The sequence below is a fragment of the Lontra canadensis genome, unplaced genomic scaffold (genome assembly GCF_010015895.1).
Source record: "Lontra canadensis isolate GAN:19392208 unplaced genomic scaffold, GSC_riverotter_1.0 scaffold133, whole genome shotgun sequence".
Lineage (NCBI taxonomy): Eukaryota > Metazoa > Chordata > Mammalia > Carnivora > Mustelidae > Lontra > Lontra canadensis.
In genome coordinates, this window is record NW_022631127.1 from 3,333,383 (window position 1) to 3,348,606 (window position 15,224).

The following is a 15,224-nucleotide window of genomic DNA, read 5'->3' on the forward strand; positions in this document are numbered from 1 at the left end:
TGTGGGTGCCAGCCAGTAGTCTCTAGGACTGCAGCCTTCTGTGACTGGATGTGGGGTCTGAACACTCCCAGCCCCTGCCTGAGAGAACCAAGCATGGTTCTCATCAGGATAACTTGACCAGCAGCCTTCCATGACCTACGTGACCACTGGGTCTGAGTGCACTTGGCCTTGGGCCTGGACACCACACAGCAGTCCTGGCAAAGGCAGCCACCAGAAGTGGGCTCCCTGGACCATATTGCTTGTGGTTTTAGTGGCATGGGGATGGTGCAGAGACAAGTGGGGGCCTTGGGTGACCACTGGGATGGTGGCTGGGCATGCACACCACCTGTGGGTGATTGTGCTGTTCAGCGGAGTTTGCAGAGGGGGTCTGTATTTTCCGGACCACAGGGGCAGTCTGAGGCTTCTCTCTGAGGTGGAGGTCTGGATACAGACAGATTCTTTGTTTGCTCTGACCCTCTGAAAAGCTGCAAAAAGCTGCCAAAGAATAAAAACCTCCAGAGAACAAAAGCCTGAAAAAACAGTTTCCACAGAGTCCAGCCCCTTGATAACACAGAGGGCTACTCAACCCAAGCAAGACTGATGGGAGAACAATGCAGCTGGCCCCACCCCCAGAAGGCAAGCCAAAACAATGAGAGGACAACCACCACAGGGTCCCCATAAAACTGTAAAACCCCAACATCAGGGGAAAACAATATATTAAGCTCCCGGTATTGCCCTAAAACCTGTATATTTCATAGATACAACTTTTTAAAAAAATTTGTTCTCACAATTCTTGTTCTTTTAAATTTTTAGCCTACTTATCATTACAACTAGAGATTTAATACAACGTATTCCATAATAATGTTTCATATGTATGAAAAATATATCTGTGTTTCTTTTTCTTTTTCTCTTTTAAGTGTACATATAGATATAAGCTTCAAGGTAATCCTTTTTCCCTATACAATCCTACCCTTATATATAAACCAGTTTTAATTTCACTGTATCTCTGGAAAGTTGAGTCCTTTAATAAAGATATCAAGATACACCCAGGAAGAACCAAAATAACCTTCCTCACCCACTTTGAGGATTTATAACCACCCTCCCATCTTATTCTTCTGTCAATGTTTCCGTGTATTTGTTTTTGTCTGGTATTAGGTAAATCTTATTCTTGGGGTTCATTTTGGCAGCGTTCTTTTTTTTTTTTCTTCTCATTTACTTTGTCAGTCTTTTTGTTTGTTTTTTTTTGTTTGTTTATATACATTATAAATCTTATTTTTGAGGCTTATTTTGGCTGGGTTTTCTTTTTCCCCCCTTTCTCTCTTTTTTTCCTTTTTCTTTCTTTTTGTTGGTGACTTCTGACCACTCCAAAACATTCCAGGCTGCACCTTGCCTGGATCATGGTTGATATATTCAGCTATACATCTCCTTAACCACCTCTTACCAAAATGACTAGGAGAAGGAACATCCAACAGAGGAAAATTTCAGAGACTGTGTCCTCTGCCACAGAACTATTGGATATGGATATGAACAGTATATTGGAAAGGGATTTCAGAATAACAATTATTCAGGCAATGTTAGGTTAGAGAAAACCATTAGTGACAACATGGACTCTCTAAGGGTGGAAGTAAGAAGTAACTTCTGCCACCTGGCAAAAGTTAAAAATGCTATCAATGAGATCCAATCTAATCTAAATTCTCTAACAGCTAGGGTAGCCAAGGTAGAGGATAGAATTAGTGATCTAGAGGACAAACTTATAGAGAAGAAAGATCAGGAGGAGGCCTGAAACAAACAGCTTAGAAGCCATGAACGCAGAATTAGGGAAATAAATGATGCATGAAACATTCCAACGTCAGAATTATTGGGATCCCTGAGGGATGGAGAAAGAAAGAAGACTAGAAGGTATAATAGAACGAATTCTGGATGAAAATTTCCCCAGTCTGGGGGAATGGAACAAGTGTTCCTGTCCTAGAGACAGAAAGGACATCCCCCTGGATCAACAAATCTAGAAAGACCTCCAGGAACTTAATTGTGAAATTCACAAATCATAATTTAGGACAAGAGGTCCTTTGGGCAGTTAGGGGGAAGAGATTCCTTTCCTACAGAGGAAGGTCCATCAGAATAATGTCAGACCTGTCCACAGAAACCTGGCAAGCCAGAAAGGGCTGGCAAGACACTTTCAGGGCACTAAATGAGAAAGACATGCAGCCAAGAATACTTTATTCAGCAAGACTGACATTCAAAATAGATGGAGAGATAAGGAGCTTCCAAGACTGGCAAGGTTTAAAAGAGTATGTGACCACCAAGCCGGCACTACAAGAAATATTAAGGGGCATTCTATAAAAGAAGAAAGAACCCAAGAGCAACATAAAACAGAAATTTACAGAGACAATTTATAGAAACAAGGACTTCATAGGCAACATGATGACAATAAAAGCTTATCTTTCAATAATCACTCTCAATGTGAATGGCCTAAATGCGTCCATAAAATAAAACAGGGTTGCAGACTGGATAAAATGACAGATTCCATCCATATGCTGTCTACAAGAGACTCATTTGGAACCCAAAGTTACCTCCAGACTGAAAGTGAAGGGATGGAGAAACATCTTTCATACCAATGGGCCTCAAAAGAAAGCTGGGGTTGCAATTCTCATATCAGATAAATTAGATTTTAAGCTAAAGACTGTAGTCAGAGAAAAAGAAGGACACTACAGCATTCTTAAAGGGTCTATCTACCAAAAAGATCTAACAATGGTAAATATTTATGCCCCCAATATGGGAGCAGCCAACTACATAAGCCAAATATTAACCAAAATAAAGAGTCATATTGATATAAATACATTAATAGTAGGGAATCTTAACACACTACTCTCAGTAACAGACAGATCATCCAAGAAGAAAATCAATAAAGAAAGAACTTTGAATGGCACTTTGGACCAGACGGACCTCATAGATATATACAGAACATTGTACCTTAAAAGAACAGAATAGTCATTCTTCTCCAGTGCACATGGAACTTTCTCCAGAGTAGACCACATACTGGGTCACAAATCAGGGCTCAATTGATACCAAAAGATTGAGATTATTCCCTGTATAGTCTCAGTCCACAATGCTTTGAAACTGGAACTCAACCACAAGAAAAAGTTTGAAAGGAATTCAAACACCTGGAAGTTAATGACCAACCTGCTCAAGAATGTCTAGATCAACCATAAATCAAAGGAGAACTTAAACAATTCATGGAAACCAATGAGAATGAAGACACAAGGGTCCAAAACCTATGAGATATGGCAAAGCTGGTCCTAAGGGGGAAATACATAACCACCCAAGCCTCCCTCAAAAAAAAAATAGAAAAATCCAGAATACACCAGCTCTCTTTACACCTTTAAGAACTGGAAAATCAACAACAACTTAAGCCAACCCCTTGCACAAGAAGGAAAATAATGAATATTAGAACAGAGATCAATGAGTTAGAAACTAGAAGTACAGTAGAACACATCAATGAAACTAGGAGTTGGTTCTTTGAAAGAATAAGATTGATAAACCACTGTCCAAACTAATCTAAAAGAAAAGAGAGAGGACCCAAATTAACAAAATTTTGAATGAAAGGTGAGAGATCATGACTAACACCAAGGAAATAGAAACAATCATCAGAAATTATTATCAACAGTTATATGCCAATAAGTTAGGCAATGTAGAAAAAATGGCTGCATTCCTGGAGACCTATAAACTCCCAAGACTGAAACAGGAAGACACTGACAACCTGAATAAACCTACACTTAGTAATGAGATTGAGGCAGTGATCCAAAACCTCCCCAAAAAACAAGAGCCCAGGACCTGAAGGATTCCCTGGGGAATTCTATCAAACAATCAAAGAAGAAATAAAACCTATTCTACTGAAGCTGTTTCAAAAGAAAGAAACAGAAGAAAAACTTCCAGACTCTTTCTATGAAGCCAGCATTACCCTGATCCCCAAACCAGGCAACTAGCCCACCAAAAAGGAGAATTTCAGACCAATATCCCTGATGAATATGGATGCTAAGATTCTCAACAAGATCCTAGCTAATAGGATCCAACAGCACATTAAAAAGATTATCTACCATGACCAGGTGGAATTTATCCCTGGGAAACAAGGTTGGTTCAACATTCCCAAATCAATCAATGTGATAGAACATATCAATAGGAGAAGAGAGAAGAACTACATGGCCCTCTCAATTGATGCATAAAAAGCATTTGACAAAATCCAGCATCCGTTCCTGATTAAAACGCTTCAAAGTCTAGAGATAGAGGGAACATTCCTCAACTTTATAAAATCTATCTATGAAAAGCTCACAGTGAATATCATTCTCCATTTGGGAAAAGCCGACAGCCTTCCCTTTGAGATCAGGAACATGACAAGGATGCTCATACTTTCCACTGTTGTTCAACATTTAGTACTAGATGTCTTAGCAACAACAATCAGAAAACAAAATGAAATAAAAGCTTTTCAGATTGGCAAAGAACAAGGCAAACTCTCTCTCTTCGCAGATGACATGATACTTTATGCGGAAAACCCAAAAGACTTCACCCCCAAGCTACTAGAACTCATACAGCAATTCAGTAACGTGGCAGGATACAAAATCAATGCACAGAAATCAGTTGGTTTCTTATACACTAACAATGATAATACAGAAAGGGAAATGAGAGAATCGATTCCATTTACTATAGCACCAAGAACCATAAGATACCTAAGAAAAACCTAACCAAAGAGGTGAAAGATCTATACTCAAGGAACTACAGAACACTCGTGAAAGAAATTGAAGAAGACACAAAAAGACAGAAAAGCATTCCATGCTCACAGATCAGAAGAATAACATTGTTAAAATGTCTATACTGCCCAGAGCAATCTATACTTTCAGTGCCATCATACCATCATAATCAAAATTCCACAGGCATTTTTCAAAGTGCTAGAACAAACAATCCTAAAATTTGTATGGAACCAGAAAAGACCCAAATTTCTAAGGAAATGTTGAAAAGAAGAACAAAACTGGGGGCATCATGTTGCCTGATTTCAAGCTTTACAACAAAGCTGTGATCACCAAGACAGCATGGTACTGGCACAAGAACAGACACATAGACCAGTGGAACAGAGTAGAGAGCCCAGATATGGATCCACAACTCTATGGTCAACTAATCTTCAACAAAGCAGGAACAAAATATCCAGTAGAAAAGACAGTCTCTTCAATAAATAGTGCTGGGGCAATTGGACAGCTATGTATAGAAGAATAAACCTTGACCATTCTCTTACACTGTACACAAAGATAAACTTGAATGGATAAAAGACCTCAACATGAGGTAGGAATCTATCAAAATCTTAGAGGATAACATAGGCAGTAACCTCTTCAACATCGGCCACAGCAACTTCTTTCAAGACATGTCTTCAAAAGCAAAGGAAACAAAAGTGAAAATGAACTTTTGGGACTTCATCAAGTTCAAAAGCTTCTGCACAGCAAACGAAACAAGTCAACAAAGAGGCAACCCACGGAATGGGAGAAGATATTTACAAATGACAGTACAGACAAAGCGCTGATATCCAAGATCTATAAAGGACTCCTCAAACTTGACACACACACAAAACAGATAATCATGTCAAAAAATGGGCAGAAGACATCAACAGACACCTCTCCAAAGAATGCATACAAATGGCTAACAGACACATGAAAAAATGTTCATCATTAGCCATCAGGGAAATTCAAATCAAAACACATTGAGATACCACCTTACACCAGTCAAACTGGCCATAATTAACAAGATAGGAAACAGCAAGTTTTGGAGAGGATATGGAGAAAGGGGAACCCTCTTACACTATTGGTGCGAATGCAAGTTGGTGCAGCGACTTTGGAAAACAGTGTGGAGATTCCTTAAGAAATTAAAAATAGAGCTACCCTATGACCCTGCCATTGCACTACTGGGTATTTACCCCAAAGATACAGATGTAGTGAAAAGAAGGGCCATCTGTACCCCAATGTTCATAGCAGCAATGGCCACAGTCGCCAAACTGTGGAAAGAGCCAAGATGCCCTTCAACAGACGAATGGATAAAGAAGATATGGTCCATTTATACAATGGAATATTACACCTCTATCAGAAAGCATAAATACCCAACTTTTATATCAATTTGGACAGGACTGGAGGAGAATATGCAAAGCGAAATAAGTCAAGCAGAGAGAGTCAATTATCATATGGTTTCACTTACTTGTGGAGCATAAGGAATAACATAAGGACATTAGGAGAAGGAAAGGGAAAGTGAATTAGGGGAAATCGGAGTGGGAGACAAACTATGAGAGATGTGGACTCCAGGAAACAAACTGAGGGTTTTGGAGGGCAGGAGCCTGGGGGAATATGTGAGTCTGGTGGTGGGTATTAAGGAGGTGACCCATTACATGGAGCACTGGGTGTGGTGCATAAACAATGAATCTTGGAACACCGACAAAACAAATAAAATAAAATAAAATAAAAGACTGTAGTCCCCCATTGAATGATCCTGGCACCCTTGTTGAAAATCAATTGCCCATAGATGTATGAAATTATTTTTGAATTCTCAATTCCATTGCATTTGTTTATATATTTAGCCTTGTATTGGTACCCCACTGTTCTGATTACTGTTGCTTTGTAGAGAGTTTTGAAATCAGACAGTGCAAGTTGTCCAACTTTGTTCTTCTTTTAAAAGAGTATTTTTCTGTCCTATCTTCTTGCAATTCCATATGACTTTGAAGATTTTTTTCCATTTTTCCAAAAAATATCTTTGAAATTTTGATAGGGATTGCATCGAATCTGCAGGCAGTTTTGGGTAGTATCAACATTGTAACAATAGTAAGTCTTTTATCCCACGAACGCTGGATATTTTCCCTCTTATTTAGGTCTTATTTAATTTCTTTCAGCAATGTCTTGTAGTTTTTAATGTACAATTCTTTCATCTCCTTGTTAAATTTATTCTTTTGGATATTCTGGTAAATTAAATTATTCTCTTAATTTCCTTTTAGATTGTTCATTGCTAGTTTATTGAAACACAACTAAATTTTGTGTGGTGATCTTGTATACCCTACATCTTTGCTGAATTTGTTTGTTGTTTTAGCAGGTTCTTTTGTGGATTCTTTGGAATTTTCTATATGTAAGATCATGGCATCTGTAAACAGAAACTTCTTCCTTTTCAATATGGATAGCTTTTTTTTTTTGCTTGAATATTGCTCTGGCTAGAATGTCCAGTACAATGTTGAATAGCAGTTTCGAAAGCAGGTGATTAAGTCAGGTTTATCTGGAGAAATAAACCCTTCCATATATATATATGGAATTGGCAATATGCTGTCTGTAAATTGGAGATCTAAGAATGCTAGTGGTGTAATTCCACTCTGAGCCCAAAGGCCTGAGAACCTGATGGTGTAAATCCCAGTCCAAGAGAAGGAGGACACCTGTGTTCTAGCTCACCAGGCAGGTGGGAGGAAATTAATCCCTCTGTACTCCACTTTTTGTTCTATTTAGCCCCTCAGTGGTTTGGATGATGTCCACCAACATTGGGGAGGGCAATCTACTTCACTAAACTCACTGATTCAAATGCTAATTTTTTCTAAAACACCCAGAAGTGATGTTTAATCTGGGCACCCTGTGGCCTAGTCAAATTGACACAAGTAATTAACTGTCACAGCAGTTGTCTTGTTCCTGATTTTAGGGAGGAAGCTAGTGGTCTCTCACTTTGAGTATGAGCTAGCTTTGTTTTTTCATAAATTTCCTTTATTATGCTGAGGAAGTTCCCTTCTGTTTCTAGTTCTTTTACTATTTTTATCATGGAAGGTTATCAGATTTTGTCAAATGCCTTTTCTGCACCAATTGAGATGTTCATATGGGATTTTTTCCCTTTATTCTTTCTATTAATGTAGTGAATTACACTGACTGATTTTCTTACGTTGAGCCACAGTTCAACATAAATCCATCCCACTTGGCTATGATGTATAATCCTTTTATTATGTTGTTGGATTTGGTTTGATAGTATTTTGCATTTATATTCATAAAGGACATTGTTCTGTAATTTTCTTTTCTTGCAATGTCTTTGTGTACCTTTGATGTCGGAGGAATGTTGGCAACATAGAATGAGCTTAGAGATACCCCTTCCTTTTCAGTTTTTTGGAAAAGCTTGAGAAAGATTTAAATATTGATAGAATTCACTAGTGAAAGCATTTAGTCCTGGATTTTTCTTTGTTGTGAGGTTTTTGGCTGCTGATTTAATCTCTTTACCTGTGATTTATGTTTGCTGATACAAAATTACATTCCCAAATAAACTATTAATAGATCCGTGAAACCACAAAAGGAAAATTAACACTTTGTGATTGCATCAAGTTTTTTCACTCTCTTGTTAAATGTGAGATGGGCAGTCTGTTGAGCAAGGTCTGTCTTTATCTATCTAGCTTTGGGGTTAGAAAAAATAACTACATAAGGTATGTCCCCTTTGACAAGGATAAAGCTTCAATGATCCCATGAAAGGAAGCTCACCTTTATATACCAGAACCTTTAGGAAGTTTTTGATGTCCAATGAGCAAGGGAGGCAGCTGGCCTGAAGGAGGCCTGGCAGAAGCAGTTTAGGAGAATAGGCATTCAAGAACAGGAGCCAAGAAGAGATCTCATTGATAAGTGGTAAAAATTGGGGTGCATTTTGTGATAAAGCTACCTTGTTACCACGCTCTGATTCTATTAACTGACCTTCAGTCCTTCTCCAGATAATCCCAACCTCCAGGGCTTGCATCCTGCCTTTGGAGAAAAGTAAGCTTGGTGGCACATCCTCAGCAACTGCATCCTTGTGAGGTAAGACAGGTCCATCTCACCAACCACACTCTGTCCATTTCAAGTGTGAGACATGGTAGGCAGAAGTGATCAACAGGTAGTTGGGTATGAGCAAGGCTTGAATTCAGCAAGCTGAGAAAAGCCCCCCTCCTTTTAGCTGATTGATAACAGAAAAATCTGAAACAGAATCTTGCAATGTGAGTCAGTGATGTAGGCATGCTTCCATAACAAGAAATCAAAGGCAACAACGGTAAGGTAACAACAAATGCAATACAGAAATAGCTCCAAAGGCAAGAGGCAAGCTGAAGGGGTTGGAATTATCTGGAGAAATTATCTGTAACACCACTTCAGGGACCACCACAATGTGTCCTGTCAAAACTAGACATAGGGCTCTTGGTGATCTGGCGTTGGCTGTATTATCCGACCAAGACGAAGAACAAACTCAGGAAACCTGAAAAACTATTGTTCTTCCATCAAGCTCCTAGACATCCTTAGAATAGGCTGGGTTATGCTGTGGTAATAAACAACTCTGAAATAGCATTGGCTTAACACAATAAAGCGGTGTTCTTCCCCATCCAGAATCCACTGCAGGTGCAAGAAACTCTCCACACAAGGATTGGCTGTCTCGGCACTTTGATCATGGAACTTCATTGGGATTGATGCTGCAGGGGGGAAGAAGGACTGGAGGATTCAACACTGGCAATGAAAACTTTCAGCTTAGGACTGATACTCATCATTTCCTCTCACAATCCATGGATCAGAACTACTCAACTGCTCATATGGCTTCAGCCTACAACAAAAAGGGCAGGAAGAGCTATGGCCAGAAACAGGTTTTTTCTTTTTTCTTTTCCTTTTTAGGCAATATTATGGAAGTATGCTTACTGAAAAGCAGGCACTGGAATATTTACAGCAGTGTTTTCCCTAATTGCCCCAGACAGATGCCCCTGGGTGGTATAATGGGTAAATAAACTGTGGTTTATTCATGCCAACAGATACTGTACAGTGGTGAGATGCATGCATGTCTCACCTGATGTTGCACATAAGAAGGCAGACATACAGAAGTATCTACCAGGTGATTCCATGCCCATAAAGCCCCAAAGCAGGCAAAACGAACCTATGATGGGAGAAATCAGGACAAGATTTTCCCTTGGTGGGGGGGGAGGGTGGGGACAAAGAGGTCTCTGGGGGCTCATAATGTTTGATTTGTTGATCTGGTTACTTGGGAATGTTCATGTAAGAACCATCCAGCCATACACCTAAGGGATGTTCGTTTTCTGTACGCACATTGCATACCAAAAAGTGAAAAAAGAAAAAGGTCTGGGCCTGGGGAGGCCATCAGGGTGGGAGATGATACCTCACAAAGATAAAGCCTCCTGGCTTCCTTCATGCCCTCTAATTATGCAGTACTGGTAGGGGGTCCAAAGTGGGTGGAATCTTTCCAAGAACCACAAAGGCATTTCTCCCCCACTGTTGTCTTTAGACTCTGGGGCTCCCGGGGAGGAAGGACCACATCCTGGGAGACAGCTCTTTTGAGTTCTGGACAAAATGCTTTTGGCTGTAGTTTTGGAAACCTCTCTGAAACCACAGACTGCATTGTCCGCAGGCAGACAGGAGAGAAAGGAGAAAGCAAAGCTCAAAGTGAGGATGATGTGGGCCCAGAAGTAGAGCTGGCACAAGGAAGACAAGGCTGTGAGGGGGACAGGGAAGGAGGGGGAAACACTCTGGTCCCTCAGGCCACCCTTGACTAGCAGGAGAGTGGGGGCCTACCCTGGCTCTCCATAACAATCTGGGCTCTGGCAGGCAGGCCAGGGTAGCAGCTGGGAGCACTGGCTGAGCCCCTCCTGGGAGCCAGCCCCACGTTTCCGGGCTTCTGTGTCCCCATTTGCAGCAGGACAAAGCTTGCTGTCCTCTCCTTCTCTGGGAGGGTGGCCATGGCCAGGATTTTTGCCAGGACAGCAGGATGTTCTTACCATACAAATGAGATGGGGCAGCACAGCCAAGTCCTGCTCTAAGTCTTCATGACCTCAGCCCCAAGTGTGATTCCAGCCAGGAAAACCAAAGTGATCTCTGAGGCCCCAAAGGTGTGGGAGGAAAACTGGGATCCAGGTGATGGTAGGTGCCCATGGCATCAAAGATTCCCAGTCCTTGCTGGGGCACGGTTCCATGCACCCACATTTTTTCTAGTTAATTCATTTTTGGATCAGGTAATATGTTTACATGGTTCAAAAATCAAAATGGCAAAAATGTTTACTTCTAAGAACTTACTTACATCCCAGTCTACCCTGCTCTTCTGTGCCCCCTGTGGGCACTTGTTGAGTTTCAGTGCACTTAGGACAAGTTCATGCCTATGTGTAGTGCAAGCAAATAGAATATATAGTCTTTCCATACCTTTCTCGTTGTTCTTTGTCTCATTAAAAAAAAAAATGTAATAGCATAGAGATCTCTCCCTATGAATGCACAGAGAGCTTCTTTTTTATTTTTGAGAGTGGTGCTGTGCTCTAGCATCCTAGCCAGAACCCAATTGATAGGAACTTGGCATACAAATGCGTGCCATTTGGGGCGCCTGGGTGGCTCAGTGGGTTAAGCCTCTGCCTTCGGCTCAGGTCATGATCCCAGAGTCCTGGGATCGAGCCCCACATCGGGCTCTTCGCTCAGCGGGGAGCCTGCTTCCTCCTCTATCTCTCTCTGCCTGCCTCTCAGCCTATCGCTATCTGTCAAATAAATAAATTAAAAAAAAAAAAAAACAAAAAAACAAATGCGTGCCATTTTGCACCCATGCAGGCATGTCTATAGGAATCTTTCTGGTTTCTGTAATCCAGACCTAAGCCCCTACTGACCCCCAAGGCCCATGTGGCTGTGTAGCAGGCCCAGCTACCTGGAAAGTTGCCAGGACTGAGTCATATGATCCTGATTTCTAAGTGTCCCTACTGTCTCTGCCTCTACCTGCATAAGACTCCAGTTTAGGGAAGATTCGACATGTCTTGATCCACCTCCATGGACATTCCCTTTCATGGGACCCAGTGTGAGTCCCTGGTTCCCAAGGATCAAGCTATAGGAGGCTCAGGGTGTCTCCTTCAGTCCTACTGACCCCCAGAGGCTGTGAGAGTTTTCTGAAAGTCTTGGCCAGTGAGCCCAAGGATGTAATAAGCCCTTGGCCAGGTGCACTGTCCCTGAGACCGCACAGACTGAGGTCTGATGTGGGAGCTTAGTTCTGATACAGACATCCAGGCCAGGATGGAGAGAAATGACCCAAGGGGGCTAAACGTGTGTACCTAACCACACCACCACAGGCCTGCAGCCTTTTTGAACACAGAGGAGGAGTGAGGCAGTGCACTAGTGAGCCTGGCCAAGGACATGGAGGGGAAACAAAGTGACTTTTGGCTGCCAGGCCAGATCTGAGAATGGAAGTGGGCTTTCTGTGTTGACCTCAGAGTAGGCTCCCAAGGGCAGTCAGGATGGGCACTTGGCCTTTCCTAGTGGCTTCTGGAAGGTCCACAGCTCAAGGCAGAACATCAGAGAAGCCTAGATGTAAATCTGGGTCTCAGTGGAACCTAGATTGCCAGTTAGGAGCCAGGCACTGTCAAGAAAGCAGGTAGCTCACACAGTCTTGGGAAAACAGAAGCATTTTGGAGAGCAATAAAAGTATTGGTAGAGGTTAGGGGGAGAGTGCAGGAGGAGTCTTGCCTTAATGCATGGAATGCGGATTCAGGCTGCCTTTTTTTTTTTTTTAATTAGAGATCCTTGATAAATAGAAGACTTGGGCATGTCTAGCCTAGAGGCATTTAAGGTCATATCTCACATACTTTAGAGCAGTGTTTCTAAAACCAGGCCTGCATATCACTGGTGCTACACAAGCTGGTGTTAGGGGAGATTACATTACATATTGTATTATATTTGTTACTTTATAGTTGGTTGTTTTTTTTCAGGTATTTTCTATTTATGGCATCTGATACTGATTTTCCATTTTCAGTGACAACATACACATATTTTTTGAAAACATATTTAAACAAAGATATAATTTCATTTAAAGAAAAATTTTAATCATTGTACATATAGTATACAAATATGCTACAGAAACCAAGTAAGTCTGGGTTAGAGGAACACTGCCTTAAAGGTAAATCACATGACAGATGAAAAAGGGAGCTCAGCAAAATGAAGTAACCAGCATACCTCCCAGCTGGGCAGTGGTGCAGCAGGGGCTCAGGCCCCAGTCTGGCATGATAGACCACACATATCAGGCCAGGAGGAGAGGGACTGGGTCCAGATCCCAGGGATCCCACAGTGGCTAGCACTACTCAGACCTCTGGTCTCTGTTGGCCCCACATCACTGACCTGGATGTTCTCCTGGCCTGCGCTCTCCCCCTGGGCAGGATGGCCCTTAGAGTTCTTCTCTAGCAGCTCATTTTCCAATGTGGTTAACAAGCACTTTGGTCTCTCTTGGAAATGTCTCTGGCCTAACTTTAATTATTAGCAAAGAGCCAAACTGCGTGCTTGAGTCCTCTAGTTGGGAGAAGGGGGGAGAAGGTGGCTTAAAAATCAGACTTCCAAGTAGGAAATCATGCCAGAGGAATCTGTTTAGGAAAGATCATAATCAGAATGGAGAGATGTATGAAAATGAAACCATGGCCAAATTGTTTTTTAGTGAAAATGCCGAATGATAAAATTATTTCAAGAATAAGACATGGCCAACATTTTATGAAGACCAGATGCCCAAAGGCCTTCCAAGGTCTTTCTACAACTCAGACCTTGTACCAGTGTGGGGTAGGGTGGAGTTTGACAGGGGATGGGCAGAGAAAGTCCAGTTAATGAACAAACACCTGTCTTTTCCTGGTGGCCTGGGGACCTAGTGATCTGGTATCTCATGAACACATGCGTCAGGATCTAGGGAACCCTGATTCAGACCTAGATTACAACTTTCTGTCATTCACTTGCAGTGAAATTGGTTAATCAATTTCTTCTCTGAGACTCCGTTTTCTCATCTGCAAAATGGGGGCAACAATCCCTCCTTCATAGGGTTGTTGTGTAAAGACAGTGAGATATCTATTTTCTGTGGGCCACAGGGCCTGGCATGTGTCATGCCCCATCTTTCGAGGAGTCTTACCTCTCTGCTGCCGTTGACAGTTTTTTGCAAGCAACCGAAACAGTGTTTGGTTGACTGGAACAGGCATCAAATAAGGATATGGGTAGCTCACAGAATCAAAGAAAAAGTGAAAAATCAATTCTTCAGGTCCAGAGGACAGTTCTCATAGAAGAACTTGAGAATACTTTTCTTGGAGAAAGGCAACAGTGATACTGTGGGTCAGCTATTTTCCATCTTTGCATTACTCTGCTCAGGATTCAGATTCCCTTGGCTCATGTCGTAGGCTCTTGGCCTGGAAACGTCTTGGCTGATTTTTCACCACAATGGCATGTAATATGGACCAGTGTTTTCCCAGAACAAAATCAGTAAGTGCTATCAGAAGTGGGACTGGGTATAGGGAATGCAGGAGAAAAGGGGTGTGGGGGGGAGGGAGAACAACCATAAGTTCCTTCCACTGAATGTCATACTTCTCAGCCCCATCTTCTCTTCTGACTGAGCCACTCCCTCCATCCTGTGTCTTCTAATCCCAAGCATTCTTCAAGGAATGTTAAGGAGAATGCACCTACTCGATGGTGTTCACAGTGTCAAAGGCACATTCACTCCCTATCTTCACATTCCCCAAATCCACTCTCTCCCTGGCTGTTCACACCGCATCTTTGAGCTGACAAGGCAGGGGAACCCCCATTTTCAGAAGGCTCTGCAGAAATTCAGAATGGAGAAGTGAGAGGGAGTGGCTGAAACAGGTCATAAAGTTTATATCTTTTTTTTTCGGTTTATTGACCTTTAATCTTTTTTTTAAATTTTTTATTTTTTCAGCATAACAGTATTCATTATTTTTGCACCACACCCAGTGCTCCATGCAATCCGTGCCCTCTCCAATATCCACCACCTGGATCCCCCAACCTCCCACCCCCCGCCCCTTCAAAACCCTCAGATTGTTTTTCAGAGTCCATAGTCTTAATAATGATAGTTTTTCTGTTCACTCTCTTGGGTGTTCTGTGGATCAAAATCACTGTATCTGAAAATACTAATAGTTTATGTCTTCTTAGAAATATGTACTCTAGGGCGCCTGGGTGGCTCAGTGGGTTAAAGCCTCTGCCTTCAGCTCAGGTCATGATCTCAGGGTCCTGGGATCGAGTCCCACATCGGGCTCTCTGCTCAGCAGGGAGCCTGCTTCCTCCTCTTTCTGCTTTCCTCTCTGCCTACTTGTGATCTGTCTCTGTCAAAGAAATAAATAAAATCTTAAAAAAAAAAGAAATATGTACCCTATTTTGTTTTTTATTTCTTTACACTATGCCAAAATTTTATAATAAAAATGACAACTGATACTCCTGTTTATTTCCTAAACTTAATGAACATGC